Raw genomic sequence first — 18435 nt, forward strand, 5'->3', positions numbered from 1 at the left:
CCCCACCCGCCTTCATCCAGCTCCCTTTAGCGTCATTCTCAAAGGTTTGAAAGTACTTTTATCAGTCTCTCCGTGGGCAGGAACCCGTTAAATCTCTAAGAAAGTTTTGCAGTCAGGAGAATTTGCGGTGCTAGGGGATTCAAAATTAGCAATTGCAGTTCTCAGGATATTTGGCGAATATCTGAGAAAAAAAAATGTCATCCTTTTATTTGTTGCAATGCTTTAGGAATGCTGAGAGTAAATGGAAATGACCATTTTGAATCTGGGTGAGTTTGGGCTAAGGCTAACTTGCTGGATAGTGGAGGAGTTGAGTTAACCATTGGCATGGCAGCAATGTAATAAGACATTGAGAAAGGGAAATAAATATTTGCAGAGTGAAGAAAGACTTGGTGATGATCAGATTTGAGGGGTTTCATTAGTAGTAACTTTTAGCCTACCACTTGAAAAATGCTGTCAATGTCAGATCTCACAGGTAAGACGTAGCTATATGAGAAGGATACGATTGCAGTTCCACCCTGTTTTGTCTTAGTTTCAGCAGCAGACAAAATTCTCCTTATTGTTTGATGCATTTCAGTCATTGTGAGTCATTTTCTCTTCCCTTTCACAAATGGAGGCATTAATACTAATATGTGGGGAATAGAATTGCTGAGGAATATATGTGACTTTATCAGACCATATCATTCTTAGTGATTTCATCCCGTATGTCTCACAAGAGCTGATGTTAGGAGTTTTGATGACATTTTGGATTGCTGCAGAGTCACAAAATCTATAAGCTTTATAAATATGAAAATAGGGCGTAGAAACTATCATAAAGGCCAAACCACCTGCCCTGAGCAATTTCCCATCCTGATTTTCCTCTTTTACATCTTCATTATTCTATTCGGCTTCCCATCAATTACTTTTCCACCCTCCTCCCGCTTTCTCCTCAGTCACTTTGTGCTGCAATTTTCTGCTTCCACCACCAGCTTGATCACTAATTGAAATCCCTCTGGTCAAGTTGGAATTCTCTTTGGAAAGAAAAGAGATACGTTAAGAAGATGCACATTGAAACTAGTGTCAATCAATATATTAGAAAGGAATTGTCCCCAGAGAATTATCACTCTGACCAGATCCACAAAATGTCATTTAAAGACTAAGACCTGGGCTTCCTTGGTGGCGCAGTGGTTGGGAGTCCGCCTGCCGATGCAGGGGACACGGGTTCGTGCCCTGGTCTGGGAGGATCCCACATGCTGCGGAGCAGCTGGGCCCGTGGGCCATGGCTGCTGAGCCTGCGCGTCCGGAGCCTGTGCTCCGCGGCGGGAGAGGCCACGGCGGTGAGAGGCCCGCGTACCGCAAAAAAAAAAAAAAAAAAAAGACTAGGATCATTGACAAGCTGTAAAACTATATCAGTAGCTCTGTGGAGACTTCTGATATCCCTGGGAATGTTGTTAACATTCCAGCCAGTGTGGCTCTCTTATTGACAAATTTGGAAACAAGTTTTTAAAATAAATAACTAAATAAAGAAATAAGAAAATATTAGGTCTCCGTTTCAGGTAGCAAGAACTAGGCTTCCAATCAATAGAGAGGGCTATCATTGAGACTGGTTGCAGCAGCTTTACATGTCTACACACTCTTTAAAACTCCCCCATCAAGAGATGGGGTCTTTGTCCTTCCTCCCTGAATGTGAACTGGCCTTAGTGACTTAACTCATAATCAACAAAATCCAGAAAAGCAGTGCTGTATGACTTCCAAGGCAATACAGTTTCCTTTGCTTACTGGATTTTGGAGTCCTGAGCTAGAGCCTAAGTAGTCCAGCTTCCCTGAGCCTCCCATTCTGTGAGGAAGCCAAGCCACATAGAGAGGCCAAGTTTAGACACTCAAACCACATGGAGAGGCCAGATATAGACAAATATGACAGTCCCAGGAGAGCACCAACCAATAGCATCAACTAGCAGCCACGTCTGGCCCAGTCAATCCTTCAGATACTAAAGCCCAAGCCCAATACTTGACCACAACTGCATGAGAAATCCCAGGGGAGAACTATCTAGACAAGTCCTTCCTAAATTACTGACCCATGGAATCCTTGAGCTTGAAAAAAGAGTTGTTTTGAGCCACTGAGTTTGGGATACTTTCATGCAGTAGTACAAATGGAACAATGGTACTCAGCAGTCATCCACTGAAAGTGTCCTACAGGGTTTTGTGGCCTCTCTGAAGTCCTTTCTAAGGCCTGCCTAAGTCATCTACTCTCCAGCCATCTTTGCAGGTGGTCGGGGCAGGTGTGGTTTTCTGCACATATCACCTACAAATGAGTCTTGACTCTGGCCCGGAGGGACTACCTCTATGCCATTCGGAGACAGAAATGACATCCTCAGGGCCAGATATGAACAAGCAACTCCAGGTGACAATGTGGCATCTTGTTTTCCAATAAGCTTTGGCAGAAACAGGTTCACTGACACTGAATCTAGCTCTTCAGAGGTGACAATCATTATAACATTTGTCGTTTTTTGAACAAACAGCAGTTTTAGATTTAAATCATTTATACATTTTTCTTTTGTAGGATTTTTTTAAATTAAAGCAGTTCATTCTCTATTTAACTGTTAATGCTGAGATGCATATTTCATTATGTAAGATGTTCACCATTTTAAAATTTTTGCTTTTTTTCAGTTTGGGTTTTATTTTTAATTTTCTGGGTTTTATTTAAATATGAGTGAAATAGTAATATATTATAGTTTATTTCTGCAACATCAGGAATTTTTATTTTTTCAGCTTCCTTTAGGTATAAATGACAAATAAAATTGTAAGATATTTAAAGTGTACAATATGATGATTTGACATACATAGACATAGATATTGTGAAAGGATTCTCCCCCATCAGGTTAACACCATTTTTCTTGTGTGTGCAAGAACATTTAAGTTTTACTCTCTTAGCAAACTTCAGTTATACAATACAGTGTTATCAACTATATTCACCATGTAATGCATTAGATTCTAAGACCTTATTCATCTTACAGCTGAAGGTTTGTATCTTATTCATCTTACAGCTGAAGGTTTGTATCTTTTTACCAACCTCTCCCTATTTGTACCACTCCCTGCACTTGGTAATCACTTTCTACTCTCTGCTTCTAATGAGATTGACTTTTTTTTTTATATTCCAAATGTAAGTGAAAATTAAAAGGAAATGTATGGCTAATATTTTAGTGATCTTCATGATTAGATCTTTTAAAAAATGGTACTGATGAACCTAGTTGCAGAGCAGGAATAAAGAAATAGACATAGAGAATGGACTTGAAGAAAATGGGTGGCAGGGAGAAGCTAGGGCGAAGTGAGAGTAGCATCGACATATACACTACTGAATGTAAAATAGATAGCTAGTGGGAAGCAGCAGCATAGCACAGGGAGATCAGCTTAGTGCTTTGCAATGACCTACAGGGGTAGGATGGGGAGGATGGGAGGGAGGCTCAAGAGGGAGGGGATATGGGGACATATGTATGCATATGGCTGATTCACTTTGGTGTACAACAGAAACTAACACAGTATTGTGAAGCAATTATACTCCAATAAAGGTCTATTAAAAAATAATATATTTCTTAAGATGTGTGGAGGCATGGAAGGGTGGGCGACCATCAATCCCAGCTCCCAGGGTCCAGATCACATGGTTGTGTACAAGGATTCACCCTGGTGGTGTGATAGTGGTTTATATTGAATAAATCTTTCAGAGCCTGAAAGGCTTTTCAGTAGAACGATCAGAGGAAAGTCATGCAAGATCCACACATACAAATAAATAAAGATAAATCATATCTTAAGGAATTAGCAGTTCACAGTTCAACTGTTTCCTGTGCTGGAGGTAATTCTGTGAAATACCAGGATTATCTGAGCCACTGAATTTAACATGAGTTGTTAACAGTGGCTTTAATCATTTGGGTTCAAATAACCCTATAAGAATCTGATGAACACTGTGGATACCTTCCATTAGAATAATAGACATTACACATTCACCTAAAAATTTGCATAGTATATGAAAAGACTATGGATCCTGTAAAATTCACTCATGAGCAACCTAGAAGTCTATGGACATAGATTAGAAACCTCCATTGCATAGGCAGGTTAGAAAGTAACAGATAGGAAAGGATTTTAATTTGATGAATAAAATATAGATACTCATGTACACTGCTCATCTCTTAGAAGAGCATCTTGTTCAGCTGAGCAAATAACTTTGGGATGGAAACTGGTGCTGTGGTGGAAAGGGCTCCCCTCATGGCCAGCAAGTTCAGTCATGGCAATCATGGAGATGATGGAGGGACAGGGGTCACAGTCAGTTTGCTCTCATTATAGGCTAAAGCATCTAACTCTGCTTAAAACTATTGATGTTCATATCCATCAAATACATTAAATAATGCTACTGGGGTTTTTGCAAGTAAAGTAGGTGAAAACTTTGCAGATTGGTTGAAAATAATTGCTGACCTATAAGTATAATCAACTGAACTAGAATGGACACTAGTTTTCCAGATAAGGAAACTGTGGTCAGAAGAGCTAAGAGTATGGGAGCCAAAACTAGGTCTCAAGTGTCCTGTCTCTTCCATTTTATATATATTTTTAATATAAATTATATATATATATATATATTTCTTCATGGTGGTTTCATTTTTATTTTCTCTTTAAGTTACAGCCTCCAGTTTAAGACTGACGTTCTTGTTTGGTCCAAATATGTTCTGTGAAAAATGACAGAAATCCTGTCAAACTAGCTTAAAATACAAAAGGGAAACTTACCATCTCATGCCTTTGGGAATTTGAAGAGCTCATGGACCTGGACCCAGGGCTTCAAAGACTTCATAAAAAATTGTTTCTCTCTCTTCCCCATGTTGGGTCAGAGGTGACCAGCAGCAGGCCTGGGTCACATTGCATCAGCTACCCAGCCTAGTGGAAACTGTTCCTCTAGTCCAATAGAAACAAATGTTCTGGATTTGATAGCAACTGACTTGCCAAGGCATTTCACATAAACATTTGAAATTTTAATTTTTATTATTCTACTAATATTTGAGAAAAGAGGAAGCATTTTTTTAAAATTTGTTAATTTACTTTTATAAATTACTGGAATAGTAGAAACACTACCTATTTTACCTAATCATTTAATCGTTTAAGCACTGAGCCTTTACTGAGTACCAGGACATATCATGCCCAGGGTAATTTGGGAAATAATTTTGCCATCGTTCAACACTAAGTGCCAAATACGTAAAATTATTTGGAATGCTAGTTATGAAAGCTTTGGTTTATTAAGGTTTTAAATTTAAAATGTTAATAATTGGGACTCCTCTGGTGGTCCAGCAGTAAAGAATCTGCCTTCCAATGCAGGGGACACGGGCTCGATCCCTGGTCAGGGAACTAAGATCCCACATGTCACGGGGCAACTAAGCCCAAATGCCACAACTACTGAGCTCACACGCCTCAAAGAGAGAGCCTGCGTACTGCAAACTACAGAGCCCACGCACTTGGGAGCCCAAGCACCACAACTAGAGAGAAGCCCACGTGCTGCAATGAAGAGCCCGTGCCACAACGAAAGATCCTGCATGCCTCAACTAAGACCCAACACAGCCAAAACATTAAAGAAAATAAATAAATTTTAAAAATGTTAATAAGTTATATCATGACATCTTAATCTCCCTCGCCCATCATATACAGCCCGTAAGTAAATTCTCCCAATTCTACTAAGAAAAATATTTCTTTAATCCACCACCTAAATCTAATCCCTCATCATCTTTTGTGTAGATTAGGTCCATAAACCTCTAATTGTCTCTAGTCTGTCATTATCCCCACTACAACTGAGAGACCTAAGACCTTATCACCCTTTAAAAAAAAAAAAACAAAAAAACACCTCTTCCATTGTTTCTCATTGCACTTGAAATAAAATCAAAACTTTACTACGACCTACAAGGCCCAGAATGGTCAGGCCTTTGCTGCCTTATCAATCTCTTCTCCCATTGGCTTCCTTCTGTCCACTATCCCATGCTCAGTGACCTTCTTTCGGATTTCCAGTACCCTGAACTTGTCCTCATGTGGGGGTTACCATGTTCTTCTCTCTACATAGAATCTTTTTCCACTGGATTTTCACATGGCTTGCTCCTTTCCTTCAGGTTTTAGCATCATATTTTTCCATATTGCCCAGCTCCAGTGGGCACCTTTCCTATCTTTGGAATTGTGAAAACCACCAGTACACAACCATCATGCATATTCAGCTTCTCAAAGACTTCTTTCAATCTTAAGGAGGTACCTTTTATTGTCTCTCTGAAATCACCCTGTTCATTACCTTGTAAATCTTACCACAATTTATAACCATAAATGTATTTGTTTGTTTTGTAATGTTGGTACCCCACCCACCCACCTGTGCTCCGTGAGAGCAGGATATTTATTTTTTTGATCACTGCTGTATACTCAGTATTTGGCACAGAGGCTGGCATATGGCAGCCCTTAATAGATATTTGTTTTATGAATGAATGAACAAATTCTTCCACCTGCAAAATTCATAGATTCGAAGTAAGAACTGCTAAAAGACAAACTGAGGCATATTAAAAATTTTAAGAGTTTATTTAAGCAAAATCGATTTCACTTGGGCAGGTCCAAACTGGAAGGAATTAGGCATGCTCCACTGACAGCAGCTAAGGAGAAAGACTTGAGGGAAAAGGCTGAAGCAAAGGAAGGAAATTATTTGAATGGCTATAGCTTACGTGTCTGTCTTGTTTGGGAAAGCTTATTTGGCTGTTTCTGATGCGTTGTCCTCAGGTTTTTATTTCTTAACCATGAGGCATTTACACGTCTAAATTTTGGTTTGCTTACAAAGGCTGCTAAGGTATTAGGACCATCTCAGTCTAATGTCCTCCTTGTGTACCTAATTTAATAGTAGGAAAAGCCACAGTATAACTAGGCCAGGGATCCATAAATTTCCTTTGAGGCACAGATATTTTCAGTGCCCAGGAAGATAGAAAAGCCAAAACAACTGAGTCTGAAAGATTGTCACCTCCTCAATCAGTGAAAACAGAAACACACTCGAAGGTGGTGACCCTGCTGGCTCCTCTGGACCAAAGTGAGATCTTCAGGACATAGCAGGCATCTAACACATATCTGTTGAATGAATAAGCCCATATGCGGGGCAGGTATTGCATCACTATTCACCCCTGACCCTTGCAACAAAAGGGGAAAAACTGACCCAGGATACACCCCAAGCACAGCATGCACTGAGAGTCACAGCAGCCAGATTGCCATCTTTGCCTGCAGTCACATTTGGCACAACCACAGCAGAAGCCAATCCAGTTCAATCACAGAAACACACTTCAGCCAAGAACTGCTTAACTAAACGGAGCCTACCTCCTGTGGCTTACAAACACAGGTGTCCACAAAGGACAAACCAGAGGAACAAGGAAATTAACCAAAATTGCTCCCTGGTGTTCCCTGAACCCTGAGGTAAATGTGGGTAATTACTCTCAATCCAATTTGCCTGCCTGCTCAAACCCTTAACATCTAACTTGAAACTCACAGGGGTTTACAATACATAAAGAACTGGTTATTTCCCTCATTTATGCAGCATATTAAAAGAGAAAACAATTAGACTGAATTATCAAACGAGGTTTACTCTGCCATGCACTGTGTGTTTATTCAACTAATTATGTTATCTCTCTCCTTCAAAGGGTTCAAGGCATGTAGATAACAGCAAAAGCATAGAATATTCCACTTTAGTGATGAAAATTAATGGGTATATTAAGGGGGAAAAAGATGAATGATATTTAGAAAAAGGAGAGGAATGGAAATTATCTCAAACAACTGCAGGTGGAATTTAAGGTTAATTGCAAAGTCCCGACATGACTGCAACGTTACTGAGTGTCTCTCTGTCCACCAGGCACCAAGCCACACCCCATTCATCCCATCAAGAACAGAAAGGCACTCAGATAAGGCTACTTTCAACTAAAGGAGTAGCTGAGATTTTGGAAATAATTGTTTTGGGGGGGTTCACATTTATTACATACTCTTAGGATAGTTTCCTGATATTAGGTGGTATTTAGGCATCTGTTCCAAACAAACAATTTTCTTTTCTTAAATGTGGAAACTTTGGGGAGAGAAAGAGGGCTGTTCCACAGTGGTCTTCTTCAGGTATAAGTTAGGTAAACCATGCCCAAACACAGACTAAAAGCCGCATGATCTCACGAAACCTTATGAAACCTCATGAAACCTCTGTCCTTATGCAATTCTTTATCGAGGTGAGGAATGCTGAAAATGCACTCACTGAGGAATAGCGTTGTTTCCTCAATGAAACCCACTCCTCCTAGGTGCTTAAACAATATATCTGATCTGCCAAATGTTTCTCAAATGTGTCATTCCAAAAGAGGCACTCCCCGAATAAACCAGTTCAACAGTCCTAATACTTGAACTTAGTGAAACTTAGGAAGACATGAAATACAGCCCTAGTTGGAGGAAAGTAATCAAGATGAAGATATTTTGCACATCCTGTTCATTATTTAGTTGCTTTTCTGACCATCTGTCTGAAGTCCTTTCTCCAGAACTTACTTCACCACTATGGAGAACTATTTTAAGACAAGAATATCTCAAAGAGCATTATTTGCTTTGATACTACGTGGGAGTGGTTTTTTTTTTTTCAAAACAAACAACTTTTTATTGGAGTATAGTTGATTTACAATATTGTGTTAGTTTCAGGTGTACAGCAAAATGATTCCGTTATACATACATATATATTTTTTTTCAGTTTCTTTTCCCTTATAGGTTATTACAAAATACTGAGTATAGTTTCCTGTGCTATACAGTAGGTCCTTGTTGGTTATCTATTTTATATGTAGTAATATGTTTATGTTAACCTCAAACTCTTAATTTATCCCTCCTCCCGCCTTCCTCTTTTGTAACCGTAAGCTTGTTTTCTATGTCTGTGAGTCTATTTCTGTTTTGTAAATAAGTTCATATGTAACATTGTTTTTTTTTTAGATTCCATATATAAGTGATATCATATGATATTTCTCTTTGTCTGTTGACTTACTTCACTTAGTATGATCATCTCTAGGTCCATCCATGTTGCTGCAAATGACATCATTTCATTCTTTCTTATGGCTAATATTCCATTGTATATATGTACCACATCTTCTTTATCCATTCCTCTGTTGATGGACATTTAGGTTGCTTCCATGTCTTGGCTACTGTAAATAGTGCTGCATTGAACATTGTGGTGCATGTATCTTTTTGAATTATGGTTTTCTCCAGATGCATGCCCAGGAATGGGATTGCTGGATCATATGGTAGCTCTATTTTTAGTTTTTTCAGGAATTTCCATACTGTTCTCCATAGTGGTTGTACCAATTTACATTCCCACCAACAGTGTAGGAGGGTTCCCTTTTCTCCATAACCTCGCCAGCATTTGTTATTTGTAGACTCTTTAATGATGGCCATTCTGACCTGTGTGATGTGATACCTCATTGTAGTTTTGATTTGCATTTTTCTAATAATTAGTGATGTTGAGCATATTTTCATGTGCTTTTTGGCCAACTGTATGTCTTTTCTGGAGAAATGTCTCTTTAGATCTTCTGCCCATTTTTTGATTGTATTGTTTGCCTTTTTTGATATTGAGCTGTATGAGCTATTTGTATATTTTGGAGATCAATCCCTTGTCTGTAGCATCATTGCAAATATTTTCTACCAGTCTGTAGCTTGTCTTTTTGTTTTGTTGATGGTTTCCTTTGCTATGCAAAAGCTTTTAAGTTTAATTAGGTCAATTGTTTATTTTTGTTTTTATTTCCATTACTCTAGGAGACAGATCCAAGAAAATATTGCTGCAATTTATGTCAGAGTGTTCTACCTATGTTTTCCTTTGGGGGTTTTATAGTATTTGGTCTTACAAGTAGATCTTTAATCCATTTTGAGGTTTTTTTTTTTTTTGTACATGGTGTTAAAGAGTATTTTAATTTCATTCTTTTATATGTAGCTGTCCAGTTTTCCCAGCTCCATTTGTTGAAGAGGCTGTCTTTTCTCCATTATATAATCTTGCCTCCTTTGTCATATATTAATTGACCATAAGTGTGTGGGTTTATTTCTGAGCTCTCTATTCTGTTCCATTGATCTATGTGTCTGTTTTTGTGTCAGTACCATACTGTTTTGATTACTGTAGCCTTGTAGTATAACCTGAAGTCAGGGAGCATGATTTCTCCAGTTCCGTTCTTCTTTCTCAAGGTTGCTTTTGTTATTCAGGGTCTTTTGTGTTCCCATACAAATTTTAAAATTATTTTTTCTAGTTCTGTGAAACATCCATTGGCATTTTGATAGGGGTTGCATTGAATCTGCAGACTGCCTTGGGCAGTATTTTCATTTTTAAAATATTGATTCTTTTAATCCAAGAACATGGTATATCTTTCCATCTCTTTGTGTTATCTTCAATTTCTTTTATCAGTGTCTTATAGTTTTCAGAGTAAAGGTCTTTTGCCTCCTTAGGGAGGTTTATTCCTAGGCATTTTATTCTTTTTTGATGCAATGGTAAATGGGATTGTTTCCTTAGATTCTTTTTCTGATAGTTCATTGTCAGTGTATAGAAATACAACAGGTTTCTGTGTATCAATTTTGTATCCTACAACTTTACTGAATTCAGTGATGAGCTCTAGTAGTTTTCTGGCAGCAAGCAGTGGGGGTTTAAAAACCAAGTTTTTATACCAAAGTTTTAAATGATTTCAGAGGTGACCTTCATCCTCTATAGTCACCCTTCAGGATAAGAGAGAGGGGCCTGTCATCCATGGAGGTCCTTCCCTCTTAATATCATTGCGTCATCCTCCAAAACAGAGGTCTTTACTCTGCTAGACAGAGCACAGCAGTCAAGAGCCTCATAAATACATGTCTCAATCTTGTTAGGCATCAAACAAACACACTTATACTCTAAGAAATTAATTGGTTAGAGCAGAAAAGCCTTTGAGTAAACGAGTATGAGATTCATGAATTTGAATATATCTTCCCTAGCTTCCAGAACTTCGTGGCCTTAGGGATGTTACTGAACTTTTAAGATTGAGTTTCCTCATCTGTGAAAGTGACAGAATCATAACTACTTCTTAAGATTGCTATGGAATTTAGATTAAATAATATGTTTAAATGTTCAGTACACAACCTGGCAAAAAATAGGAGCTCAGTAAATGTTCTATTCATACCTCCTTTGGACAGACCTGCATTTGAATGACTTGTGCATGTGACTGTCCCAGTCACCAGGTTGAAAGCACCATCTCTTAATTGCTTTTGTGTCTCCATTAGTTCACTACACAATGTTTGCTTAAAATCAATCATACATGCTTTTAAATAAAATCAAACTTTGCTACTGGATATTGACATATACAGATATATGACCAAAATAATTTTACTTAATTCCCAGGTTGACTGGGGATTAATTAATTCTAATAAGTGGGGACCGTCACCTTCCATATCAACCTGCACAACACTATATGGTCTCTTGTGTACAGTAATTTCTTCTGGTTCCGGTCCATGGACTCCCTTCCACGAACTCTTAGAGCAGCTCATGTTCTGGTCTTGCAATTCCAGTTACTGCTTCCAGCTCTCCTTGCCCTTTGCTCTCCAAGTCCTTCACTGCATGTCTGCTGCAATACCACTCAGCCCATAGTCATGTCACCTATTATGTTTCCTGGGACTCATCACTCTTCTTTTTTTAGTCTCCTCCCCTCCCCAGGTCTCAACTCAGTCTTACAATAAATTCTAATAGAAAGTTACATAAATATGTCCCTACGTTCTTAAATAGAAGCCTCCACACTGGATGGAAACTCTTCTCCGTGACTTGAGATCCTACCTTCCACCACCTGCTTCTCCATTTTTTTTGTTGTTTTGTCTTCACAATTTATATTTTAATGATTTACCTTTTTTAGAAAGTATCTGTGGGGTCACAAAGTCTGAGATGAAGAGAGGTCCCAGGGCATCTGGAAATCTGGAGTCCTGCCCTTGCTTAATTTCCAAGGACATAGAACACCTCCTTGTACCAAGAAGTGTGAGGGCATCCACAGAGCAGCCAGCATTTGGAATGTGCTCTGTTGTGTCCCATCCCTCTCGCCTGATACTTATAGGCACATCCTCACACCAGAGCCCACCCAAGTGCAATTATTCTCTCCATAGCCCTCTCTTTGGGTGCTGTTGCTTTTTTTTTTTTTTCAGTGCACAGTATGTACTTATGTCCAGGAGTTAAATTTACAGCTGCCATTCTAAAATTATTATTGTTAGAAAGTATCTTTCTTTATAATTTCAGAATATAAAAAGGGGTAAAAAAAAGGCCCAAAACAATAATAATACAGAGTTGCCTCGGGGGCTACTAAACTGAGTAAGCCCATTTGCCTTTCTTTGAAATGACTCCAGACAAGTTCATGTTTTGTAGTCTTATGATTGCTTTTTCTATAATTTTCTTGCCCCTTCTCTCACTGTCAGTGTAATAGAAATTATTTTTTATTACTTTTCTCTAGCTTCCTTCTATCATATCTGATTTGCTGCTCACCTAAGTCGAGCAATAAAACTATACTTTTATACCAATTAGAATTGGGTCCAAAAGATACGTAAATAGGGCTCAGGGTAAGCTTAAGTACCTGGGTGTTATGTTGCAGCTTTGAATTCTCACTAAGCCCTTTGGCTTGATGGATTATTTTCTATTTCCTGAGAGCTGAGCTTACTTTGTTAAATAACCACTGGGTACATGAAGAGTTTTATAATATTAGTGTTCTTGTTGACAGGAAGTGGTGTCACTGAACCAGCAGACAGATATGTCGTCTAAATCAGTGTTAAATCATGTCTTGTGACAAAATTTAAAGACCTCGGGTATTGGAGATGCCAACTGCCAAACTGCATTACAAAAACAAGCCTTTAATTCCTTCTGATTATTAAGTATTCCACTGAGTATGTGTGTGATAACAAATCAGGAGAGGATATTTTCTTCCCAGTGTTCTGCCAACTCTCTGCTTGAATTTAACACTTTGGCTGAGCACATTTCCCCTTTCTGTTTTGTCCGGGTAAATTTTGTTTTTTTGGTTTCCTGTCATATAAAGTTATGTTTACAAAAAGGCTGTATCTTCTAACCTCTGGTCTTTGGGTAGAGGGTATTTCAGACTGTACTGTGAGGCTAATTAGTAAGCAAAGCTGCTTAGTGCCAGCTGCTATGGAAACATCAGATACTACATTCTGTCAGACTATGTCATTTTAACTGGCATTGAGGGAAAGTAGACCTAATCTCTAGGAACAATTTAAGCCAAAATTCTTTACTAACTTGATGCGACGTTTTAAATTTGAAGTGACAAGTCAGCTTCTTGAAAGGGAAAATATATATTCTTTTTATGAAAATCTTGAGAATACACCTGAAAAGGAAAAAATGATTTAAATTGAGTTGATTATGGTTTGTGGAAAAGATTATTGTGTATTTGTACCCTTTTGTTTCTGCTAAATCTAATCTCTTAGAGGGCTATAAAATCTGTCTGCTCAAAGAACGTCACTGTGTGGGTTTGTAAGAACCTAATCATTAACCCACGGAACAGAGGACCTGCCAATCATGTTTGCCGTCCTTCAGTACTTTTATAATTGGCACTTCGGTTAAGATTCTTTCATTTTCAAGCAAAAGAAACCTACTCTAGCTAATCCAAATGAATTAGGAGAGTGTGTTAAAGGGGTGCTCACAAAATCAAAGGAAGGACAGTACAGACCTTGCAGAGGACAGAAATCAGAGCAGATCCAGGGAAATCACTGAGGTTGGTTGCTCACAAAATTCCTCTCTTAGGATTCACATCAGGTGACTCAACTCTGAGAAGCTTCAGTTTCTGCAGATCTCCATTCACTGTCGAATGTCTGGGGAAGGAACATCCTACTGGCTTAGGCACAGTTAGCGTCTCTATCCTTATTAACAGCCACTGCCAAGGATAAAGGGTAGAGAGTGAAAGGGAAGGGAATATGGTCAAGGTCACTCAGAGAATCACTGTGCACTGAGCAGCAACCCCATTCCATCTACTGTTATTGGTGATGTCATAATCAGGCTCTATATTCATGGAGCTATAAACAGACAATTGGTTTTCCTATATTTTTATCTTTTTAAATTAATGAATAATTTCAACACTTTATTAAATACCTACAGTGTGCCAGGGAGAAGACAAAACTCCAGGTATAAAAAGATAAGTTCTGGGACTTCCCTGGTGGCACAGTGGTTAAGAATCTGCCTGCCAATTCAGGGGACATGGGTTCGAGCCCTGGTCCAGGAAGATACCGCATGCTGCAGAGCAATTAAGCCCGTGCACCACAACTACTGAGCCTGCATACCGCAATTACTGAAGCCCATGTGCCTAGAGCCCGGGCTCCACAACAAAGAGAAACCACTGAAATGAGAAGCCCGCGCACAGCAACAAAGACCCAACACAGCCAAAAATAAATAAATAAATAAATTTATTTAAAAATAAATAGAAAAAGTTCTCACTCCAGTAAGAGCTGCAGATGTGTAAGTAATGATTAGCATCATAACAGATATAATTCAGGCTTGTGCATATTTAGGAAATTATTAGAAGCTTTGAAGAAAAGTATCAATCTACATATACCTGAAGATGTCAGGGAAAGATTTTCAGAGGAAAGAATCTTTGAGTTATCATTTTTTTAAAGTTGAAGTATAGTTGATTTACTTGTGTTAGTTTCAAATTTATAGTAAAGGATTTAGTTATATGTATAAATTTTTTTCAGATTATTTTCCATTATAGGTTATGAGTTGAGTCTCAAAGGATAAGTGGGAATTCATTAGGAAATGGAGATGAGAGGCATGCCCTACAGAAAAAGTGCATTTTCGAAGCATACAATACCTACAAAGGGTAGAAGTAAGAGACAGTGTGGCTCACTGGGGAGATGTGAATAATTCAGTACTGTTGGAGTTTGAGAATCTGAAGGGGAAGTTGCTGAAAATGAGTCTGGAGGAAAAGGCACGTCCCTGAAGTTTCTATTATATAATATTAAGGTCTATGGACCAGATGCTTTAGGCAATAGAGGGTCAGTAAAGGAGTTGTGATTTGGGGTAGTGACATGTCAATGTTGTTTTCAGAATGATCATTTTGGTCTTTTCCAGTAGGTGGAAAAGAGTATGAACAAGAGAAGAAGATCTGCTACATGGAAGCTGCAACAGAGCAGAAAAGGGAGGTCCAGGGAAATTCAATCTTCTTTCTCAGGCAGCAGACTAAATGGTCGGGTCACTAACTGGGAGGAGGAACTGAAGAGAATGTTGAAGCCATTCAGAGGCCAAGTGCATACATGAGTCTGGAGTCAGAAGAGAGACATTGATATTTCTGAGTCAACAGCATAAGATAGCCATTCAAAGCGTGGGTATTGATGAGGTTTCATACATAGAATATTTCGAATAAGCACAGACCTCAGAATGGAACCCTGGAGACTATAATTAAGGGATGGACCAAGGAAAAGAAGACTGAATTGGAAAATCAAGAATAATGGGAGGAATGTATAAAATGGATAACTAATAAGAACTTGCTGTATAAAAAAGTAAATAAAATAAAATTCAAAAAAAAAAAGAATAGGAGGAAGACCAGTAAAGAGCAGATATAATAGAAAGTAAACAGAGGAAAGGGAAGAGAGTTTCAAGGAAGAGTACATATTGGTTAGGAAGAGACTTAGCTGCAGGTGACAGTTCTCTCTTACATAAACTAGGTGTGGAGCTAAGCAGCTGGTACTAGTATGGGGGCTCCATTATAATCCAGCTCTTTCTGCATTCTGCCCAGCATCTTGATAGTCCAACTTAGTTCCTCAAGATTCATCTCAGGGGAAGGAGGACACGTTGAAGAATGGAGCACTGCTCCCTTGAAAGACATCACTCTTCACTTTACACTTCTTCCATCTGTTGACAGAATTTTGCCATATGGCCACATCTGCCTTTAAAGGAGGCTGGGAAATGTACATCAAATTCTGGGCAACCATGAGTCCAGCTGAAAATAGAACCCTATTTTACCAAGAAGGGGAAAACAGATCCTGAAAGCAAACTGGAAATTTCTGCCACGCAGGAGTTGGTGAACAATGACATGAACTGAAGAGAGTTCTTATGAGATACGGACTGAAAAGTATTCATTGAATTAGTCAGTGACAACCTTGGCAAACGTAGTTTCTTGGAGTGATGAAAATGTAAGTCCAATTACAGTAGATAGAAAACTGATTTTTAGATAAGGGAAATGAATATGAATATAGATTTTGCTTTCAACAAGCTGGGCTGTGAAAAGGAAGGTGAGAGGTGAAATCAGTCAGCTCAGCACTGTCATGGGAATGGACCTCATGAAGGGTCAGGGCTCAGACTTCGATGGGCCATGTGCAAGCTGCAGCAGAGGGACGCACCCATCAGAAACATGACAATGGAGAAAACTTCTGAAAACTGTTCCGTCTTCCCATCTCCTCCTAAAGCTGTTTGGTTTTTATGGGATTTTTCTGAGATGTCATGTTCTTATATAACCCATTTCATGGTCAGAGTTAATTGGTCCAGGGTAAATCTAATCCAGATTGATCCAGAGAACTCAACCCCACAAATCATTTGTATGAATGAAGAGTGGCTAATTTACTAAAGTGAGCCAGAGTATCTCTACCATGGAAGTTTTAGGTTTCCTACCAGAGAAATAGCAAGTCAGTTTCATTCCAACGGTTGAAACTATAAGCTGTAAAATAAGTTGGCAGCCACGTTTTTCATCATGTGTTGAAAAGCAACCTGCAATGAGAAAGACAAATGAAGTTAGGATTAAGAAGAATATAGAGATTAAAGACTGACAGAAAGAAAGAAAAGAAGGTCAGTGTACTAGCAACATTTAGATTCTTGCTTCTGGTTGTTCCTGAGACCCAGCAACATTCTTTCCCTCGAGATCTGTGAGATCATCAAGATCCTTATAATAGAAGTCCCCTTCCTGCTTAATTAAATTCTAGCTGGGCTTCTGTCATTTACCAGCAAAAGTGTTCAATTAATACTGAGAGCATCATGCTTATATGTTTCAGGAAGAAAGCCAAAAGAAAGGTTGAAGATACCAAAAGACTGAGAACTTGAGAATGTATCTCCGATGACAATCTTGTTTCTATATGCCCATGGCTCTCTTCTGAAGGAACAGTCCCTGCCTAAAATCCCTACTGTTCTGTGATCTCAATCCCTGGCCACACTGTTTGGTTCATGAGAGGGCACCTGGCTTCCTTCTATACCCTAGATGAGCTGGTCTGATCTTATTCTTTTGTGGGGTTTGTAATTTAGTTGTGCAGAGACTGAGTTCATGAAGAGTCAGGGCTGAGACTATGATGGGTGATGTGCTAGCTAAAGCTGAGGAAGTCAGCCATCAAAAAGAAGAGATTGGAGGACTCCTACAGAGAGAAGCAGAAGTGACTGTGGACCCCTGAAAGAGAGGGCAATGGAGTGAGTAGCTACCTTGATTCATGCCAACCTGTATACCCTTCAAGAGTATGAGCTTCAGGGCTTCCCTGGTGGCGCAGTGGTTGAGAGTCCACCTGCCGATGCGGGGGACGCGGGTTCGTGCCCCGGTCCAGGAGGATCCCACATGCTGCGGAGTGGCTGGGCCCGTGAGCCATGGCCGCTGAGCCTGCGCATCCAGAGCCTGTGCTCCGCAACGGGAGAGGCCACAACAGTGAGAGGCCCGCGTACCACAAAAAAAAAAAAAAAAAAAAAAAAAAAGAGTATGAGCTTCAGAATCGCTTAAACCTAAGCTTGAGCCCTAGCTCTTTATCAACTAGCGTGACCTTGCACAAGTTACTTTACCTCTTTAAAACTCAACTTTCTCATCTGTAAAATGGAGCAGTGTCTGACCCATAGTAAACTAACAATTAATGTTAATATAATTATATGTAATATATTAAATATAACATTTCTAATAAAATAAAATGACATATAATAAAAGTTAAGAGCTTCCAGTTTCATTTCCCAACAATCCTCCAGATTCTGTCTTTATTTCTTAATGAAATCTATGTATCTTTGTAATAATCTTTCTTTCTATTTGGCCTAACTATACTGAGATTTTGTTCCTGGCTAACACAGAGTGAGAATGCTTGCCTCCCAGTGCCCAGGGTGAGTTTGGACAAGTTTTTCCCTCAATCAACATTCAGCAATATTGCTCCCTCCATTCATCCTGAAGCCTTGTCTCTATCTCAGCTTCTGTGACACCGCACTCTCCTGCCTTTCTCCTACTCTACTGGCCATGGGGGTCCTTCATGCTGGCTCAGTCTCTTCTGCCTGACCTTCAAATGCTGTAAGTCCTCAAGGCTTATTCCTAGATGCCCTCGTTTTTCTCACTCTATATTTTCTTCCTAGGCCATAATACAAGCGCGTGGTATCAATTATCATCTAACTGAACCCTTGACTCCCAAAAGGTTATCTTTAGCCCAGATCTTTCCCTAATCTCCAAATATGCATATCTTACTGCCCACTCAACATTTTAC

The sequence above is a fragment of the Lagenorhynchus albirostris genome, chromosome 17 (assembly GCF_949774975.1).
Source record: "Lagenorhynchus albirostris chromosome 17, mLagAlb1.1, whole genome shotgun sequence".
Taxonomy (NCBI): Eukaryota; Metazoa; Chordata; class Mammalia; order Artiodactyla; family Delphinidae; genus Lagenorhynchus; species Lagenorhynchus albirostris.